Source organism: Trachypithecus francoisi, unplaced genomic scaffold (genome assembly GCF_009764315.1).
Source record: "Trachypithecus francoisi isolate TF-2019V2 unplaced genomic scaffold, Tfra_2.0 Contig01474, whole genome shotgun sequence".
NCBI classification, from domain to species: domain Eukaryota; kingdom Metazoa; phylum Chordata; class Mammalia; order Primates; family Cercopithecidae; genus Trachypithecus; species Trachypithecus francoisi.
In genome coordinates, this window is record NW_022681435.1 from 5082150 (window position 1) to 5099917 (window position 17768).

The window sequence follows — 17768 nt, forward strand, 5'->3', positions numbered from 1 at the left end:
AGAAGCCGTTTAGCTCCCAGAAGAAATAAAGTCAGACCCTATAGAGAGTGGGCTTTGGGCATTGGCATCCAGGGCAAATTAACAAACCCTCTGGAGAGTCCCCTGACAGACCAGGCTTTGCCTCCTCCTCCGCCCCTCCTCCACCTTTCTAGACCCCACAAATGGCCTGGTGGCACCCGATAAGGTCTGACTGCCAGGTACACAGGCCAGGTGGCTGATGTGCTGAGGTGCTGGTGAGCAGAGGGCAGCCATGGGGATAATTAATTGGTGTTTGTTGTTTCCCCTCTGACCGAGGATGCTTTTTATGCAAACTTCCCAATATTAAATTGATCTTGATAATCACCGCCAAACAAAGATTGGCAGCGTTTTCTTAAGCTCCTGCCCACACGCTGCTAAGGGGTTTATGGCCTTGTTTTCCAAAGTTAATTCCTCTGGAACTGCCCAGCTCCTCCTAATAAGTCCAGGTGAGGTTAGCTTTTATTTACTGTGTATTTCAGAGTCTGGGGAGAAAAGTAGAAAAGACTTCAACAGCCACTGGCGAGGGCAGGGGTGGTGGTGATGGGGGTGGGGGAGACAGGGCAGAGGAGGACAAGGGGGAGTTGGGGCTTCCTTTGTGCAGGACATAAAGAGCTAGTCAGTACCATTGTGGGCACGGCAGAGGGTACTCCAAGCAATCAGCCGGGGGTCATTGTTAGGGGCTAATCTACGTGTGTATTTCCCAAGAACTCGATTAGGAAAGATGAATGGACTGGGCCATGTCCCTAATTCTTCTAGCATGAAGCTGCATTTTTCCAGCAGTTAGGCTAGCTCATAATCAGCCCTGCTTCAGCAACAGTAAGAAGCCTGGCTTCTGAACCCCCACCTCTGGTTAATTCATAAATTCATTAGATGGATCAAAGAAACCCCCTCTTTCCATCCCCCACCTGCAGCCAACCTTAGACACAGCTAAAGCCCCATTAAACTTGGGATGGCTGGGAGACACACATTTCCAAAAGTGAGGAAGTTGTGGTATAAAGCGGCTCCTTGATTGTGGATGTATGGAGAAGGTCCAGTTTCTGGAAGTATTCTGGATGAACAGTCTCACCTACAACACGAAGGAGACATGCATATCCCCATGCACTGGACAGAGAAGGAGAGGGAGACCAGTGAATTAAGGACATTTGGCCACAGCCTCTTGTCATTTCACCTCTCAGTGATGCTTTACATTGGGGTGAAAGTGTCTGTGGAAAGGCCTATGAGATATCAATTCATAAAGTGTATCAAACCAACTTGATTGTCTGCATGTAGATTGCCCCCATAGCAGACGTATTTTAATCCTGGAATAACTCCCCTTGTGTCATGCCACACTCGAGGACCTCCTCCTCCCACTAGCTCATACACGTGCAAGAAAGGCAACTTACTTTTAGTTTTAGCCAGAGCAAAACACAACTCATATAATCACTAAACATACACACATACCATGCACACACACTGAAGTTCAACAAATTCAACTGTCAAGAGTTAAGAATACATACAAGAGCTACTATTTGTTGAATACTAAGTATATGTCAGCAGGTATATGCCATACACTTTTGAGTATTATTTTACATGAATTATCCAATTTAGTTCTTACAATAATCCTATGATGTAGATGCTGTTATTATTATTATTATTATTATTATTAGACACAGAGTCTGGCTCTGTTGCCCAGGCTGGAGTGCAGTAGCATGATCACAGCTCACTGCAGCCTCAACTTCTTGAGCTCAAGCATCCTCCCACCTCAGCTTCCTGCAAAGCTGGGACTACAGGTGCACACCATCACATCCAGCTAAATTTTGTATTTTTTTTTTTGTAGAGATGGGTTTTTGCCATGATGCCTAGGCTGGTCTTTAACTCCTGGGCTCAAGCAATGTTCCCGCCTTAGCCTCCAAAAATGCTGGGATTACAGGCTTGAGCCACTGCACCTGGCCGGCAGACACTATTATTATCCCTACTTTACAGATAAGGAAACTGAAATACAGAGAGGTTATGTAACATGTCCAAGGTCACACAGCTGGTTTCAAGTAGAGCCAAGATCTGAACCTAGGTGTTTTACTCAGGAATGCATCCATCTCCCCACCGCGTGTGCTACCCCCAACAAGGTATGCGTATTAACGTGCACCATTAATTCTCCAGTGGCCATAAGAGAACCAGCAGATAAATTAAAGCAAGAAAATTTGGGAGTCAAGGCTAACAGGAATAATATAGTTCAGAGTGATGTGGGGATGGGAAAGGTATGATGGATAGCCTATAATTTATTAAGTTATGTAAGATGGTTACAGATTTGCTAAAAAAAAAAAAAAAATAAGTATACCATTCAACTTTCCAGGGCTGTCTCATGAAGTTTAGGGAATTTTCCCCGTTCTGAGTTTCAAATCACTCTCAGTGGTTTGTAAACTATATATTTTTAAGCATCTAAAATATATTTTTCAGCACTGGCCTTTGATGCTGTGAATTCTCCCTTATATCGTATTATACATTGCATATCATCGGCGAGTTGCTGGCAATGGTCGCAAAAATATCAATAGCTAAGCTCTTTTTGACACTGACATTGCATCCAGAGATAAAATACACTATGCTTGTTCATCTCTCACTACCAGATCTCCCTCATTTATGAAATATTAGCTACTTGAAGCAACCCAGAAGGTATATCAGAAAAATGTTCTTAGAGGTGCCTACCAGAACCCCATTTTTACATGTGGGCAACTAACAATGAATATCCTTGGCCACTTTCAGTATATGACCTTGACACAGATGATAAAGACATTTCCTGTATAGTAGTTTACCTCTTACTATGTCAATCTGGATATTCTCTAGCATTTTCAGACTAGATTGAAGCAATTGTTGATATAAGGATTGTATAGTGAATAGTAATCATGGCTGAAATACCATAAACCGACAAAGAGATGGGCCTCATGTAGACATTTTGGGTTTAATTGAGAGCCCTCTCAGATGGGCATATGGAAGCAAACATTTCATCTCATCACAAGATGAAATGAAGGGCAGTTGGAAGCTGTTGTTTCCCAGCAGTAATACCCTGTATGAAAGCCTTCCTTTCACCTAAGAATAGGGACCACAGCTCTCTGCAGACCATCCAGCAATTAGCAAGAAGTCTCCCCCTTGGGAATTTCCATTGTTCCCCGATGATGATGTTTTTGGAAACAACATCACTTAAAACTGCCCTCCCACTTAGTTTCCTGTTATTTCAGGGGATCATATATTGAAGATTTAGAAAAGGAACTTTGATTATTATCTGTTCTGTTCTCTTATTTCTAGCCCCCATTTTAACATTTTAGATGTGAAAATGTGTGGGCCCAGAGAAATTAAGCAGTTAGCCCAAGGTGAGACAGAATATTTGTACTAGGGCTTGGACTGGAGCCAGGTCCCAGACTCCCAGGCTGTCCACTGGGCACGCTGGCATTAGCACCACCATACTGAGCTCTCAGACTGTTACACTCAGATGCCCCAGGCTTATAGTTAGAGAAAGTTACTGCGTGAATTGTGGAGGAATATATTTGTTGTACAAACACAATGAAGTTACTTTTCACATAACTCCCCCACCATTTACCCACCCAATTATCTTGGTTCTGAGCTTGCTTTTACAACTGATGTAAGTTCAAGTAGCCTCTCTGCAGGAGGAAAAATTCCCTTGGCAATAGATTTACAGGGATTTTTGGCAAACAGCAAATACTGCTACCCATTGGTGTGCTGGAATCAGCCCCTTCTGGCTTGTAAGAACTTACGGTTAGCATCTTCCCAGTTCTGAGTTCAGTGATTCACCTTAGTAGCTTGAAATCAGCCATAGTGGTAGTAATTTCACCACAGCAATTGGCAAACACTAAAAATCAGACAGTCCCCCTCTCAACTTAAAAACTAAATGATGTTGAAACATTACTAGCACATTACTGCTCCTACCTCATTAAAAATGAGGAAATCAGGAAGTGTTTATCATTATTATTTATTATTAAAACTAAAACAAAACCATGATTGATGTGGTGAGAGATGTCTAACTTTTTACTCAAAAATGAAAATTTACATCATTATCTCAGAATATATAAACAAAAGAGGGAACTTGGATTTCTGCCAAATTAATGGACTTTTTTGAGTTGTTAGGAGCAAAGCTATATTAAGATAATTCCTCTTTACTTGTTTTCTAATTAAACTAATTGAATTCAGAGTGTCTAGGGGGAAGCACTAAAGACATTTATCTTGAGGGGATGATGGTCTTGAAGCCTATCAATCCTCTTAGAGTGCTAAGAAGGCAAATCCGAGGATGCCCATTTTGCAGCAGCCTTGACCCAACCCCCACCTGGGGTTTGACCAGCTCTAGTCTTCTTCACAGCAAGGCAGTGTTCTACTGAAAACCATTTGGCTTCCAGCTCTCTACAACCTCCCGTTTTCTTTCTAGCTCACTGGCTGCTCCTCGACAGTATCCTCCCTGGATTCCTCCTCTTGTCCTTGACCTCTCAAAGCCGGAATGCCCAGCCCAGCCCTGGGTCCTGCTTCCTATCTAGACTCACTTCCTTGATGCTCTCCTTGACTCTACTTCAGAACTCTTTTCTGACTCCTGTGGTTGATCGACTGCCTATTAGGCATCTCCATTTACATGTTATTGAGTGCATGTTCAAAACAGAGTTTCTGAATAGGACTTCCCTCCTGCACCTGTTCTACCACCGTCTTCCTCATATCTATAAATGGCTGTTTCACTCATGTGTCTCAGGCCCTAAGCCATACATTTCTCTTTCTATCACCCAATTTGTCAGGCAATCCTGTTGGCTGTAGCTTCAACATATAAACAGATTATGATGACTTTTCTCCATCTCCAATCTGGTGCAAACCACCATTCATCTCCATAGGGCTCAAGTGATCCTCCTGCCTCAGTCTCCCGAGTAGCTGGGACTACAGACGTGTGCCATCATGTTTGGCTAATTTTTTAATATTTTTAGTAGAGACAGTGTTTCACCTTTTTGGCCAGGCTGGTTTCCAACTCCTGACCTCAGGTGATCCACCTCTCTCGGCCCTCCCAAAGTGCTAGGATTACAGGTGTGAGCCACCGCACCCAGCCTCCTTTCTATTCAGATAAATAATTATAGCACATCTCTGGTTCAGATCCATAAATAGGTGTTGGGTTACTCTCCTTCTGTTCTAATTCAAAGTCAACATACACATTCTTTATTCCCCCAAATGGAAGCTGCCTGCTTCTTAAAACAGGATTTTAACATATTCCATTTTATGTTTTAATTTGGAGAGTAAAAAAAACCCAGAATGCACCTAATTCCTGACAAAGCATGAGCTACTCACAAGCAGAAACAATTCAAAGGCCAGGACTGTGTCTCCTACTTCATTTTCATATAAAAATTCATATTCATTTCATATAAAAATATGTGGTTAAATACACATAACTGAAAACGTGCCATTTCAATCATTTTTGAGTATATAGTTCTGTGGCATTAAATACCTTCCTATTGTTGTGCAGTCATCACCTCCATCCATCTCCAGAACGTTTTAATCTTCCTGAACTGCAATTTTGTATCCATTAATCAAAACTTCTCACCACTCCCAGTCCTCAGCCCGCAGCAACCATCTTTCCACTTTCTGTCCCTAGGAATTTGATTACTCTAAGTATCTCATGTGAGTGGAATCACAGAGTATTTGCTTTTTTGTGGCTGGTTTCTTTCATTTAACATAATGTCTTCAGGTTTATCCATATTGTAGCATGTGCCAGAATTTTCTTTCTTTTTAAGGTCGAATAATATGCCAGTGTATGTATATACTACATTTTTCTTATGCATTAAGTCTGTTGATAGACACTTGGGTTGCTTTCACCTCTTAGCTGTTGTGAATAATGCTGCTATGAACATTAATGTGCAAATAATTGTTTGAGTGCCTGCTTTCAATTTTTTTTTTTTTTTTTTGAGACGGAGTCTCTGTTGCCCAGGCTGGAGTACAGTGGCGTAATCTTGGCTCACTGCAACCTCTGCCTGCTAAGTTCAAACGATTATCTTGCCTCAGCCTCCCGAGTAGCTGGGATTACAGGTGTGCGCCACCATGCCCAGCTAATTTTTGTATGTTTAGTAGAGACAGGGTTTCACACTGTCGCCCAGGCTGGGCTCAAGTGATCCGCCCACCTCGGTCTCCCAAAGTGCTGGAATTACAGGCGTGAACCACCGCACCTGACCTGCTTTTAATTCTTTTGGGTAAATACCCAGAAGTGGAATTGCTGGATCATATGGTAATCCTATGTTTCATTATGTGCAGAACTGCCACACCGTTTTCCACAGCTGCTGCACCGTTTTACATTTCCACCAGCCACACACATAGTACATTGTGAATCCTTGCCAATTCTTGTCATTGCTTGTTATTTTCTGCTATTTTAAAAATAATAATAACCATCCTAATAGGTGTAAACTGGTATCTCATTGGTTTTGGTTTGCATTTCCCTAATGATTAGTTATATTGTGCCTTTTTGCATTTGCTTATTGTCCATTTGTATATCTTCTTAAGAGAAACACCTATTCAAGTCCTTTGCCCATTTTTTAATTGGGTTGTTTGTTCTGTCTAGAGTTTGTAGAACACTTTATGATTAGCAAGGTGACTAACAGAAGGCTAGAACACAATCAACTCTTGATTACCTCCAGCTGGTAAGAGGTGCACAGAGAACCACAAACATCAGATTGTCTCTAAATGCCACATGTTCGCTTTGAAAATGCATTAGCATCAATGTTGAATCATTCACACTTGAATTATACCTCAATAGAGCTTTTATGCTTCCCTACCAATCTCTGGGAAAGTCTTGTCTTCCTTGAGGTGCCCAAGAAAAGGCATCGATGATTTTTGGTGAATGTCGAGGTCATATGAACTTTTTCAGCTCACAGATATGGCCAGATCTCTCCACCAGTGTTCTTTGCACATCTCACTTTATTAAATTTTGATGAAACTTGTGAATACACTGTAAAGCCTTAGTTAAATTATTCCAATATTGTTTTATTAAAAGTATTATTTATTTTTTCCAGCTCTATTGATGTATAATTGACAAATAAAAATTGTCTATATTCGAAGTGTACAATGTGATGATTTGATGTGTACATACACATTGGGAAATGATTACCACAGGATTTTTTTTTTATTTCTGTGAAAAATACCATTGGAATTTTGATAGGAATTGCACTGAATCTGTAGACCACTTTTAGTGTGGAAATGTTAATAGTATTAATTCTTCCAATTCATGAACACAGGATACCTATGTATTTGTGTTTTGTTTATTTTTTTCATTCATGGCTTATAGTTTTCAGCATACAGATCTTTCACCTCCTTGGTTAAATTTATCCCTGAGTATTTTATTCTTTTTGATGCCATTGTAAATGAGATTTTTTTCTTAATTCATTTTTTGATTAGTTTTTTTGTTACAGTATAGAAATACAACTGCTTTTTGTATGTTATTTCGTATCTTGAAACCTTACTGAATTGTATATATTCAAAGTGTATTAGTTCTGACCATTTTTTGGTAGTCTTTAGGGTTTTCCACTCATAAGATTATGTTATCTGCAAACAGAGACAATTTAACTTTTTCCTGCCCAATTTAGATGTCTTTATTCAGTTGTATTTTGTTTGTTTGTTTTTTGTTTTTGCTTTGAGACGGAGTTTTGCTCTTGTTGCTCAGGCTGGAGTGCAATTGTGCGATCTCGGCTCACCACAACCTCCACCTTCCGGATTCAAGCGGTTCTCCTGCCTCAGTCTCCTGAGTAGCTGAGATTACAGGCGCCCGCCACCATGCCTGGCTAATTTTTGGTATCTTTAGTAGAGACGTGTTTTTCCATGTTAGTCAGGCTGGTCTCCAACTCCCGACCTCAGGGTGATCTGCCTGCCTCGGCCTCCCAAAGGGCTGGGATTACAGCCGTGAGCCACCACGCCTGGCTCATTTGTCTGTTTTTTGCCTAATTGCTCTGGCAAGGACTTCCAATACTACGTTGAATAGACGTGGTGGACGTGTGCACCCTTGTCTTGCTCTGGATCATAGGGGAACACTGTTGAGAATTACGTTACCTGTGGGCTTGTCATATGTGACCTTTATTATGTTGAGGTACATTCTTTCTATGTCTAATTTGCTTAGAGTTTTCATAATAAAGATTAGAGCAGAAATAAATGAAATAGACACTAGAAATAAAATAGAAAAGATTAACAAAACTAAAAGTTGTTTTTTAAAAACAAAATTGACAAATTTTTAACTAGACTAACCAAGGAAAAAAAAGAAAGAAGATCCAATTATAAATAAAAGGGGAGACATTACAACTGATACCAAGGAAATAAAAAGGATCATCAGAGACTGCCATGAATTTTTATTATTCTAAGAAGAATAAACTCCTAGAAACAAACTCCTAGAAACACACAATTTACCCAGACTGAATCATGAAGTAATCAAAAATCTGGATAGATCAACAAGGAGATGAAATCAGTAACTTAAAACCTCCCAGCAACAACAACATCAGCAAAGTCCAGGACCAGATAGCATCATGGGAGCTTTAATGTCACCCTTCTGAAATTCTTCCAAAAAAAAAAAAAAAATGAAGATAAAGAAACTCTTCCAAATTCATTTTAAAAGGCTAGCATTATTCTCATACCAAAGCCAAATAAGGACAGTATAAAAAAAGATAATCACAGGTCAATATCTCCGATGAATGTAGATGAAAAAAATCTTCAGTAAATCAAGTTTAACAGCACATTAAAAAGATCATTCACCAAGATCAAGTGGGGTTTATCCCTGGGATGCAAGGTTGGTTCAACAGTAAATCAAATCCCTAATATGATATGCCACATTAAGAGAATGAAGGACAAAAATGACATCATCTTCTTAACAGGTACAGAAAAAGCATAAGGCAAAAGAACATTCCAGTATTCTACATTCTGAAATTTAGTATAAAGCTTGCCTGTTTTGTAGATTTGTCAAGTTTTTGCTGCCCTAAAAGCAAGTCAGATAGTTCATGGTCCTACAGGAAAGGGCAAGCCACAATCTCCTCTTCCTTCTCCCCCTTTCTCCTGTTCCTGGCCTTAGTCGTTGTCAATGCCATATTCATCTCAGTAACATTACTGAGCTGGATACCATGTGTTAACTTGACGTGTACCATCTCATTTCATTTCAGAGGTCAATATTTTTATAATCCTTCTTCCCCGAAGTCTCCATATTCAATGTATGCATGAGTTCCTTTGGCTTTGCTTCTGCACCACCATGCAGACCACCGTCTTACCTTGCTTAGACAGAGGACTCAATTAGCCTTTTAACTGGTCTCCTTTCTGCTACTCTTAGCTCCCTTCTCTCCACTTTCCACGCAGCAGCCAGAAAACTGTTGAAAAATATAAATCAGATCATGCCACTCCCTGCATAAAATTTATCCAAAAGCTTACTGTAACAGGATAAAATCCAAACTCCTTGCACTGCTCTGGAAGACTTACTGTTTTTCCACTTCTCACAGCTCCTCATTTAACACTTCCGACCCCTTTCCTATCCTTACCAACTTGCTCACTGAGCTGCACACCGCCTTGGCCTCTTTCCTCTTCTTGAAATCCTCCAAGCTCCTTTCTGCCTCAAGACCTTTGCCCTTACTATTCTCTCTGCCTGAAATGCCCTCCATCAGATATTCACATGATCTTCTTATAATTCCATTTTTTTATAGCACCTACTACACTCTAAACCTATCTTCTTTATTTTACTATCCGTATCCCCTCATTAGAATCTTAGCCACGTGAGAATAGGGACCTTACCTGTTCAATCTCCAGCACTCAGAACATATGTTGCACATAGTCGTGGTTGAGTCAATGAATAACTACAAGGAACTCTATTTTTCACATAAGGAAGCAGTTAAGCAACTTGTCTGATTTCACACAGCTATTAATTGGCACAAGCATACATTTTTTCACATTCTTATACTCAGTCATCTGGAGTTTTTCTAAAATATTAATTATTTCCCATGTGTTTGGAAAATGTCAAACTGCTTAGCTTTCCTTCCCAAATAGTCCACAGAAATCATTTGATCACTTTCAAAAGGCATTTCAGTCCACTCCAGTCTTGTTAGCATCAGCGCTGGCTAGGGTTTCCTCCACCGCCTTTGATGTGAGCGTTCATTAAATGAGGAGACAGGGGTTCCCATGCAACGCCATAGCCATCTTGGTCAGAACCCACACCACTCTAGGGAATGTCATTTTTCCCCCCAAGGTGGCTCCAGCAACTCTACTGTTAACTTCAGTTTACTTTTACAGTTCACTGTGATTTTATGAACATTTGTTTGTTGATTTTTATTGTGCTTTCTCCTTTGACCCCTTAAGCCCTAAAAATGCTGATCCTGTATGTTCTGATGAATCGAATTAGCCCCTTTTAGCCACCAGATGCTTTCAGTAGGATTTACAAGATGCTCCCCAGAAGTGTCTTCATTCAAGTGTTGGGAGTTTGCCGTGCTTACTGCAGGGCGTGTGCATTGTTAGTTAAATGAATGATCTTAAAAAAACACAACTTGGAAATCTTTAAGGGTTTCTGAAATGAGTTAAGAAAATAAGTAAACATCATTTTGTACATTTATACTATCTTTCTTTAACTCCAGAAATTAGATGCCATCTAAGAATGATGTTTTTAGCATATAACAGAGTTGTAAAAATATATTGTTTTCAAGGGCTAGCCACATTTTGGAGTTGGGTAAAGGAGATAAACTTCAGCACAAGTAAATTTTTTATACTAGTCTTTCTACTCTTGGTTAGGTTTGAAATTTTTCCATAACAAAAAAATATATTTTAAAAGGCAAAAAAGCCACAAGGTTTCTCAATCTGAATTTAATTTGTATGATTTCAAAACTTATTACATTCTCCAAGCATAATTTTTGCAGCTCTCAAAACTGCTCTTTCTAATGTAGACAAGCAAAGGATATTATGGTCCAGGAATTTCACTTCTGAGTGTGTACCCAAAATAATTGAAAGCAGAGACTTGGACAGATATTTGTATACTGATGTTCACAACAGCTTTACTCTTCATAGGCAAAAGCAACCCAACAGTCCATCAGTGGATACATGGATAAGCAAACCATACAGTAGAGCACTATTCAGGCTTAAAGAGGAAGGAAATTCCGACACACGCTACAACAGGGATAAATCCTGAAGCCATTGTGGTAAGTGAAATAAGTCAGTTACAAAAAAACAAATACTATATGATTCCACTCATGTGAGGTACCTAGAGTAATCAAATTCATAGAGACAGAAAGTAGAAAGATGGTTGCCAGGGTCCAGGTTGAGAGGGTAGTGGGGAGTTATTGTTTAATGGGTATGGAGTTTCAGTTTGCGAAGGTAAAGTTCTGGAAATGGATGATGGTGATGGTTGCACAGCAATGTGAATACTTAATACCAATGAAATGTACACTTAAACATTTTTAAGATGGTACATTTTATGTTGTGTATATTTTACTACAATTAAAATAATTAATAAAATGGTATCTTTTTCTTCTTTCTTTCTTTCTTTCTTCTTTCTTTCTTTCTTTCTCTTTCTTTCTTTTTCTTTCTTTTCTTTTCTTTTCTTTTTTTTTGAGACAGGATCTATTTTGTCACCCAGGCTAGAGTGCCGTGGTGCAATCATAGTTTATAGCTCACTGCAGCTTCTCTCCTGGGATCAAGCAATCCTCCCATCTTAGCTTCCTGAGTAGCTGAGATTACAGCACGCACCATCACGCCCAACTAACTTTTTTGTTTTCAAGTAGAAACAAAGTCTTGCTATATCGACTAGGCTGGACTCAAACTCCTGAGCTCAAGGGATCCCCCTGCCTCAGCCTCCCAAAGGTCTGGGATTACAGACCTGAGCCACTATGTCCTGACTAGAATTTCTTAAAAGGGAAAAATTAAAACAAAAACAAAAACAGGGAGACTCTGAATTCCACTGCAGCGAACACTCAAAGTCTGTTTACATTCTTCTTTCTTTTAAACTTGTTATTTCTTCAAAGAGCCACATTGTAGTCTCGGGGTAGAAATTTCTTGTTGAGGTTTTCTAGTGATTTACATGGTATTTTTTAGGGAATACATTTTATTTCTCCAACATCTTCAGGGCACACATGTGGATGTAACACCTGCTGATAGTGATTCAAATAAAAACACGGACTGGCCACAGACATGAACAAGAGGAGGGGGAAGAGAAACACAGAAGCCTCCAGGAGCCCCACACCCATGACCAGTGGAACATTCTGGATTTAGCACGGTGCTGGATCTGAAAGTCCACACAAAACATGCTGTTTGACGCTTGACTGCTTGAGAGCACTAGTCTTGTAAGTACCTATAAGGATAACAAGACATAAGTTTTCCCTCCTGAAATCTTTTGGTTAGACTGTCACTTTTATATTATATTATATTATATTATATTATATTATATTATATTATATTTTATGACAGTGCCTTGCTCTGTCACCCAAGCTACAATGCAGTGGCGCGATCTTGGCTCCTTCGCCTCCCAGGTTCAAGCGATTCTCATGCTTCAGCCTCACAAGTATCTGGGATTTCAGGTGTGTACCATTATGTCCTGGTAGGTTTTGTATTTTGAGTAGAGATGGGGTTTCACCATGTTGGCCAGGCTGATCTCGAACTCCTGGTCTCAGGTGATCCACCCACCTTGGCCTCCCAAAGCATATATTTATTTCATTTTAAATGTTATATTTTTAATTGCATTAAGAAATATAAAATTCTTATAGAAATTGGAATTTTTTGGTGAGAGTGATATTTATATATTGTTTAATGCTTTGAATTTTTAAATGAAAGTTCTACACATGAATATCAGAATTTGAGACAAATATCTATCTGAACTATTGGGCAGAGGAGAAAATGAGAGCTTAAAAATGCATAGAGAATCCCAAATGTCATTATATCTTTTTATTTCCATCTCTCTTCTGATTGTATCTTTTTCACTAGAGCTGTTAACAAGTGGAGAAGTTTATTCATTTCAGCTTCATAATTTAATCATAAACTATAAAGTACTTATTAAGAAAAACTTAAAACATGTAGTAAAGTTGAAAGGATTATAAACACCTTGGACCCACCATCTAGATTCTAAAATTAATATTTTTTCTATATTGTTCTATGACACCTATTTATCTCTCTAACTGCTCATCAATCTCTTATTTTTTGTGTGTGTACTTTTAAAAGTAAGTTGCAGACTTCAGTTCATCTCACTTCCAGATACTTCAGCTTGCAATTAGTTAGCTAGAGTTCAATTTTTTTTTGATTCTAGCCTAGTGTGTTAGTTTTAGATGAAACTACTAGAACTTTCCCCAACAATATATAATATATAATATATACAAGAATCCTGATTGCTCCATATTCTTACCAAAACTTGTTGTTGTCAGTCTTTTAAATTTTAACCATTCTAGCAAGTCTGTGGTTAATTTTCGTTTTCATTTCCCCAACAATTACTCTGAGCACTCTTTTATATACTTGTCCATTTTCATACTTTAAGTGTTTGCTCACATTTTCTGCCCTTCAAAAATGTGTTTTAATTTTTTTATTAATGAGTTGTAAGGGTTTAAAATACATATATATATTTTTTATTTATTTAATATATATAATATACATATATATATAAACAGATCTCAGTCCTTTGTCAGATACAAATTTTGCAAATATTTTCTCTCAGTCTGTAACTTGTATGTGGCTTGGCTATTTATTTTCTTAATGATATCCTCTGATGAGGAGGAGTTTTAAATTTTGATAAAGCCTAATTTATCAATTTAAAATATTTTCTGTTTTCTAAAAAGTTTTTCTTATTCCAAGATTACAAAAATTTTATTCTGTGTTTTGTTCTAGAATCTTCACAGTTTTAGTTTTATGCTTACGTCTATGATCCACATTGAATTAAGTTTTTAGATATGGTATGAGATAAGGGTGTAGGTTTGATGGGTTTCAGCACATTAAAAAAATAAGACTCCATTCCTTCATAGGATTGCATTGGTATTTTTGTCAAAAATCAACTGGCCGAGATAGAGGTTAGTGGTTTCTAGGGCTTGGGAGTGGGAAGAGGGAGAATAGATGTGACTATAAAGGAGTTGAATCAGAGAGATCTTTGTAATGATGAAACGGATCTGTATCTTGATTGCAGTGGATGTATGAATCTACACATGTGATAAAATGCCACAGAACTATACACACCCATTATGCCACTGTCAATTTTCTGGTTTTGATATTGCACTGTAATTATATAAGATGCAACCATTGGGAGAAGCTGGGAGAAGTGTACGTGGGACATTTTCTGTACTATCTTTGCAATTACCCGTGAATCTATCATTATTTCCAAATAAAAATTTAGAAAAATCAGTTGACATATAAGTGTGAGTCTATTTCTGTACCAGTATCAATTAGTACCAGTACCAATTGGTACCAGTATCACCCTGTCATGGTTACTGTAGCTTTATAGTACAGCCTTAAGCAAGTGGAGTAAATCCTCCAATCTTGTTTTTCTTTTTCAAGATGGCTCTGTATATCCTACTACACTTGCCTTTCCAGTTATATTTTTTGAAACAGCTCACCTTTTCCTACATGATAAGATTAGGATTGAGACTGCACTGACTCTATAGATCAATTTGGAGTTTATTGACAGCATGACAGTATTGAATCTTCTGCTCCATAAACATTTATTTAAGTATTCTTGAATTCTTTCAGGAATGTGTTGCAATTTTCAGTGTACAGGCCTTCTACATCTTTTGCTACATTTATTACTAACAATTTTATGTTTCCTAATGCTATTGGCAATAAAATTGTTTTAATTCCATTTTGAATTGTTTGTAGCTAGTATATAAAAATGCAATTGATCATTACATACTGACATTGTTTCCTGCAACCTTATTAAATTAACTTATTAATTTAGTGATGGTTGTTTTATAAATTCCTTATAATTTTCTGTGTTAGTAATCATGTCATCTGTGAATACAGACAGTTTCACATCTTTCTTTCTCATCTTTTCTTTTCTTCCTTTTTTTCTCCCTTATTGCACTGGCTAGGGCCTTGGTACAACGTTGAAAAGAAATAATGAGAGTAAATATCTTTGCCTTGTTCCCATTTCTAGGGGAAAGTATTTAATGTTTTACCATCAAGGATGTTAGCTGTCAGTTTTTCAAAGATGCTCTTTATTGAGTTGATAAAGTTTTATTCTAATCTTAGTTTGCTGGGAGTTTGAAATCAACAATGGGTGTTAGATTTTGATAAATGCCTTCTCTGTTGATATAAATGATTATATGGGGTTTCTTTTTTATTGTGTTAATATGGTGAATTACATTTATTGAGTTTTGAATGTTAAATCAACCTTGAATTTGTAAGATAAACCTCATTTATTCATGATATATTATCCTTTTTCTGTATTGCTGAATTTTCTTTTTTTTTCTTTTCTTTTCTCTCTCTTTTTTTTTTGAGACAAGAGTCTCCCTCTGTTGCCCAGGATGGAGTGCAGTGGCGCCATCTTGGCTTACTGCAACCTCCGCCTCCTGGGTTCAAGTGATTCTTATGCCTCAGCCTCCCAAGTAGCTGGGACCACAGGTGTACACCACTGTAACCAGGTAAATTTTTTGTAATTTTAGTAGGTATGGGGTTTCACCATGTTGTTCATACTAGTCTCAAACTCCTGATCTCAAATGATCTGCCCACCTCGGCCTCCCAAAGTGCTGGGATTACAATCATGAGCCACCATGTCCGGCCTGGATTTCATTTTGTATTAGTTGTTAAGAATTTTAAAAATCTAAATTCAACAGAGATATTGGTCTGCAATTTTTTTTTTAATAATTTTTTTTCAGGTTTTGGCATCAGGGTTATATTAGCCTTATAAAATTACTTGAGAATAATTTCTTCCTCTTTCTGAAAGAATTTGGGCAAGATTGTGCTATTTTCCCTTAAATATTTGAAAAAAGACACTAGTGAGGCCACCTAAGCTTGGTGTATTCTTTGTGGGAAGGGTTTTAATAATTATTTCTATTTTTTTTTAAGACAGGGTTATTCTATATATCTTGCATCAGTATTTGTGAAGTGCATTTTTTTCAAGGAATTTGTTAAGTTCGCTTAAATACTTGTGAAGTTTATTAGCATAAAGTTCTCCATAACATTCCCTTATCATCCTTGAATGTCTGTAGGATTTGTAGTGTATTCCTTCCTTCAATTTCGACACTGGTCATTTGTGTACTCTTATTTGTTTCTTAAGCAATTCAGCTAGGTGTTTGTCAAGTTGGTTGATCTTTCAACCAACCAACTTTTGGACTTCTTAATTTTTTCTATTTTGTCTGAAAATAGAAATAGAAAGTTTGTCTGCTTTCTATTTCATTGATTTGTGCTCGGTAGTGTTTCCATCCTTCTACTTACTTTGCTGAGTTCTGTTATGTTTTTCTGAAGATTATTTTCATTTGTTTGTCTGTTTGTTTCGTAGTCAGCAAACGTGGCTGGATTCAAACTCAAAACTCTGTTTCTCCTAAGTGGGCAGTAACAGAATTCTTAGTTCAGTTTGTTTAGCCCTCACTGGGCTGCTCAGAGTATGCCTAATCTGTGCATAGTTCAGGGATTTGCCAGGATCTTGAACAGACTTCATACACAGAATTTAGAATCCCCCTCCTATGGCTCTCTCCTTTCTAGGATTTGCTCTTTCATTTTGCATCTGCTGTGGGCATCCCAAACTCTGCTGGTTCTTCAGTACATTAAGGCTGCAGGCTTTCCATCTGAGTTTTAGTTGTCTTACTTGGCTTCAAGTGGGGTCTGCCCTCAGATGAAACCTTTAAGCAAAGGAAAACTCACCAGTGCTTTTTCCTTCTTCCCTGTTCAGGTTTCATTTCCCTTCAGTATGGACTTGCTTTTGGCTGCTTCCAGTGCTTTCAGGCAGTTGTTTCTTTGCATTTTGTTCATAGTTTACAGTTGTTATTTGCTGGAGGGTTGATCCAGTAGGAGCTTATTCTCCACTATCAGAAGCTGTAAGCTCTAGTTTTTTTTACTTTTAATTTCACTCCTCTCTCTGTGTCTGATGGTTCTGTTTGTAAGTAGGAATTTGGCTAAATTTCTAGTGCCAGGAGCAAAACCAAGGTACTTACATAACTCACAAACTAGATCAGTTGGTTTCTGGGTAACTGAGCTCACTATATCAACAGTCTTTCAAAAGTAGAGCTCCTGCTTCATTGTACTGTAGGAGCCCATATCTAATTGGGACTAGACTAACTCTAAGCAAAATTGGGAAGTCCATTTAATTTGTCTTCTTGGAATTTATTCTTCAGCATCTCTCCCCAGAGTCATTATGGTTCCTTCTGCCTGGATAGAAATGCCCTCCTGGATCTCTAGCCTTTTCTCTCCATGGGCAACACTCTATGTTCTTTATCCCCTCTCTTGTAGCATCTGACTCTCTCTTCCTTCCCGCCACTCCTGGAGCCTGGTGTCCCTTTGCTCAGTTGAAGCTAGTAAAGGGACTGAAACCTAGTTCTGTGGCAGTGACAATGCGCTAATGTGCTCTCTTTCACAAGATAAATATCCACAGTGACCACCCTGAAACCATAGAATGAATTACAGAAAGTAGAGTAATCCAGCCCCTTCATTTTCACTGTTGAGAAAGTGGATTTCCAGATAGAATAAATGACTTGTCTAAGGTCATGTGCTAGTGGAATTGGGTCTAAAATCCTCATTCCTGACTACGAGTTGACTCAGGAATGGCTTCAAGCATCAAGTCCAGCAGCAGGGTGTGAAAGGTGACAGCACTGCTGCCTTCTCTTCTGCATGGCTGGCTT